The sequence below is a fragment of the Engraulis encrasicolus genome, chromosome 17 (assembly GCF_034702125.1).
Source record: "Engraulis encrasicolus isolate BLACKSEA-1 chromosome 17, IST_EnEncr_1.0, whole genome shotgun sequence".
Classification (NCBI taxonomy): domain Eukaryota; kingdom Metazoa; phylum Chordata; class Actinopteri; order Clupeiformes; family Engraulidae; genus Engraulis; species Engraulis encrasicolus.
The window spans coordinates 43,367,107-43,371,769 of NC_085873.1; positions in this window are offsets into that span (position 1 = coordinate 43,367,107).

The following is a 4,663-nucleotide window of genomic DNA, read 5'->3' on the forward strand; positions in this document are numbered from 1 at the left end:
CGGCCCTGACACTGGAGAGGACAGCGCGGCTCTGGGAAGTGCCCCAAGCTCCAACAACGAAGAAGCCAGAGGCACCCAGGAGCTGCCCCCTCTCTCCGGCCAGTACGGTACTGCTCAAATGCAAGATCCTACTCTCGTAAATGCCATGAGAAATGTACAGGTATTAGAGGGAGTGGTGATAGGAGATAGGACAAGTCCCACTTACCCCCATTTCGCAATTAGTCGGGGATTAATTTACCAAGTTATAAAGGAAAATGACGAAATACTTGAGCAGCTCCTTGTTCCTCAACCCTATCGGGCCACAGTACTCAACCTTGCTCACAGTCACCCCTTAGGAGCGCACCTAGGGGTAGAGAAGACTAAAGAAAGAGTTTTGCAGCGGTTCTTTTGGCCAGGGGTTCACAAAGAAATAGAGAACCACTGCCGTAGTTGCCCTGAATGTCAAACGAGGGCACCCAAGCCCTCATACAGAAGCCCGCTCATTCCCTTGCCCATTATCGAAACCCCTTTTGAGAGGATTGGCCTAGACATAGTGGGCCCTCTGCCAAAAAGTTCTAGAGGCCATCAATACATTCTGGTTATTCTGGACTATGCCACCCGATATCCAGAGGCCATCCCATTGAGGAAAGCTACCTCTAGACAAATAGCGAAGGAACTCTTCTTGCTCTCAACTAACCTTGGTATCCCGAAGGAAATATTGACGGACCAAGGGACTCCGTTTATGTCCAGGGTGATGAAGGAGCTCTGCGCCCTCCTGAAGATCAAGCAGTTGAGAACGTCCGTCTACCACCCCCAAACAGACGGGCTCGTTGAACGGTTCAACAAAACACTGAAGTCCATGCTGCGGAAGGCTATTGCAGAGGATGGACGCAACTGGGACCAGCTGATCCCTTACCTGCTCTTTGCAGTGAGAGAGGTACCTCAGTCATCTACTGGTTTCTCACCCTTTGAGCTCTTACTTTCCTACAGACCCAGAGGACTGCTCGACATCGCCAAGGAGGCTTGGGAGGAGCAACCCTGCAGACAGCGGACGCTGATCGAGCATGTCGGGGCCATGAAAGAGCGGATGAGGGCCATCTACCCCATCGTACGTGAGCACATGGAAAGTGCTCAACGTCAACAACAAGCCTCATACAACCGACCTGCCCAGCCCAGAGAGTTCCAGCCGGGGGACAGGGTACTGGTCCTAGTGCCAACGGTTGAATGCAAATTCCTGGCAACCTGGCAAGGTCCATATGAGGTAATCGAACGGGTGGGAGAGGTCAATTATAAGGTGAGGCAACCTGATAAGAGAAAAAAAGAGCAAATTTACCATGTCAATCTGTTAAAGAAATGGCACGCCCGAGAGGCACTTTTCAGTTGTCTGCCCTCCACAGAGTCCAAAGAACCTGCTCGAGAAGAGGTGCAGGTGGGCCCGGACCTGTCCCCCCATCAGCGTCAGATGACCCTGGAACTGGTAGATCGCAACCGAGACGTCTTCTCCTCCCTCCCCGGACACACAGAGGTGACCCAGCACGAGATCCGCACCATACCGGGTCGAACGGTAACCCAACGCCCCTATCGTGTGCCGGAGGCTCGTAAAGTGTCCATCAAGGAGGAGGTAAAGAAGATGCTAGAACTGGGAGTCATAGAAGAATCCAGAAGTGCCTGGGCAAGTCCCATCGTGCTGGTGCCCAAGCCAGACGGGTCGGTGAGGTTTTGCAATGATTATAGGAAGTTAAATGAGGTGTCAGAATTTGATGCGTATCCTATGCCCAGGGTTGATGATTTGGTGGACGCCTTAGGCCAGGCGCGCTTTCTAACCACTCTTGATCTCACCAAAGGCTATTGGCAGGTACCGCTGACCGCAGAGTCCAAGAAGAAGACCGCCTTTGCCACGCCAGAGGGTCTTTACCAGTACACTCGGCTCCCATTCGGCCTCCATGGAGCACCAGCCACGTTCCAGCGCTTAATGGATCGGGTCCTCGCCCCTCACAAGAAGTACGCTGCAGCCTTCCTGGATGATGTGGTCATTCAGAGTCCAGATTGGGACAGCCACTTACCCCGGGTGCAAGCTGTACTCAATTCTCTTAAGGACGCTGGCCTGACTGCAAACCCCAAGAAATGTCGGCTGGCCTTCGGTGAGACAAACTACCTGGGGTACACCATTGGCTGTGGTCTGGTCAAGCCCCAAGAAGCCAAGCTGAAAGCCATACGAGACTGGCCGCGCCCCATCACCAAGAGGCAGGTGAGATCGTTTTTGGGCCTAGCCAACTACTACAGACGTTTTATTTCTAACTTTGCCACCATAGCTGCCCCCCTGACAGATTTGACAACAAAACGCCACTCAAGACTGGTGAAGTGGAACCCGGCAGCAGAGGACGCCTTTGTGGCCCTGAAGCAGGCCCTATGCTCCAGTCCTGTTCTGGTGGCGCCGGACTTCAAGAAGGAATTCCTGGTCCAGACAGATGCTTCAGAGGTGGGCCTGGGAGCAGTACTTGCGCAAGTCCATGACGGTGAGGAACACCCGATTCTTTACCTAAGCAGGAAGTTACTCCCGAGGGAGAAGAACTATTCTACGGTGGAGAAAGAATGCCTCGCCATTACCTGGGCCCTGGAGTCGCTGAGGTATTATCTCCTGGGGCGCCGTTTCACTGTGGTGTCCGACCATGCTCCTCTGCAGTGGATGGCCAGGAATAGGGAAACCAACAGTAGGGTGACCAGATGGTTTCTTGGCTTGCAAGCTTTTAACTTTTCTGTCATTCACAGAGCTGGCAAGCGGCACGGCAATGCAGACGGCCTCTCCCGACGGGATGCCCTCTTCACCTCCTTCGGCACGACGCGGACGTCGACTCCAAGGGGGGGGATGTGTGATGTCACGAGAGGCTGCATCATCGAGGGGCGCTACGTTCCCCTGAAATGGCTCCAGCCACAACCCTCAATGGCTCCATCTGGTGGTGGAACAGGAAACTTCACACCTGCACACAGCATACCTGAACACAGGTGTGGGTGATTGCCACCAACCGGAGGCTAACGAGCTCAAGGGCTTTGTGAGAGCTAGAAAGCTCAATGGAGTCAGTGCAGAAGCGGGGAGAGCCAAGATCGCACATACTCTCTGCTTTTCCTCCAAAGAGAGATTTCTGTTGGAAATACTTACCTGGTCAATTGCCTGTGGAAAACGGACTAAAAACTTACCGGTGGATTGACTTACCTTGGGATCAGAGAAAGTTGATTGTGGAAGTACTGGATTACCTGAATGAGACATTCGTTTGGACTGACCGTAAGAGTTGGACTTTATGTTAATTTAAGAAGAGGATTATGCCTGAGGCCTAGTTTTGAGTTTATTATTGACATGCCAAAGAGAGACTTTTATGTTGGGCCACTGAAAACTTCCTTTGTTTGAACTTTTACCCTTGACATATCTTTTGTTAATTCTGAGATTCCACATTAAAAATCTCATTTCATTTTGAATTCTTGTGTCCTTGCACTCCTTGATCTGTCCCGTGGAGAGCTAAGCCTCTCGTGGTATCACAGTGTGTATGCGCATATGTGTGCACACATTGGCGCTCGTGTGTGTGTGTGTACTGTATGTGTGTGTTTAACCGACGCAGTGTTAAGATCAAAAATGAATGAAAGACTTTATCTTTAAATAATATATTTATTTTTCAACAATGAGGCTTCATAATGTCCTTCACTAAATGTATTGGTATGGAACCTATATCTTTATGTTATGTACGTATAACTGAATGTGCATCTTTTTGTGCTTTTTCATAAATGAATAGGACCACATAAAGCAATGTGCTTTTTGTAACATCCCCTATATAGAAATATCCTTGGTATCTTCACAATAAATGCTTTTATGTTATTTTCTATTATTTGCAGCACTCTCTCTGTGTGTGTGTGTGTGTGTGTGTGTGTGTGTGTGTGTGTGTGTGTGTGTGTGTGTGTGTGTGTGTGTGTGTGTGTGTGTGTGTGTGGTGTGTGTGTGTGTGTGTGTGTGTGTGTGTGTGTGTGTGTGTGTGTGTGTGTGTGAGAGTGTGTGTGTGTGTGTGTGTGTGTGTGTATGTGTGTGTGTGTGTGTGTGTCTGTGCATGTATGTGCGTGTGTGTGTCTGTCTGTATGTATGTATGTGCACGCAACTGTGCATGTGTCTGTGTGTCTGTGTATGTCTTTGTGTCTGTATGTCGGTGTGTTTGTGTCTGTGTTTGTTAAGACGTGCGTGCGTGTGTGCGTGCGTGCGTGCGTACATGGTGTGTGTGTGTGTGTGTGTGTGTGTGTGTGTGTGTGTGTGTGTGTGTGTGTGTGTGTGTGTGTGTGTGTGTGTGTGTGTGTGTGTGTGTGTGTGTGTGTGTGTGTGTGTGTGTGTAAGCCCAGTCTATTATCATGCTGCTGGCCATCCTAAATGTCCAGTGTGAGCACAGCATTGTTGGCATGTCAAACTCTTATAAGAATTTATACTGCATGCAGTCATGTTATATGGCATGCGTATAAGTTCCATATAGTATTTCTTTTCGAAAAGGGGCCATAATCGACTATCATGATAGACATATATTAGAAAAAGTATAAGTGACTCTTGCAAATCTGGCACATTTTTTCTATACGATTTCATGTAAGGAACATGCATGTTTGCAGTATATGAATCATATAATTCTTTTTCATATGGGTGGTTATGGGTAATTATTAA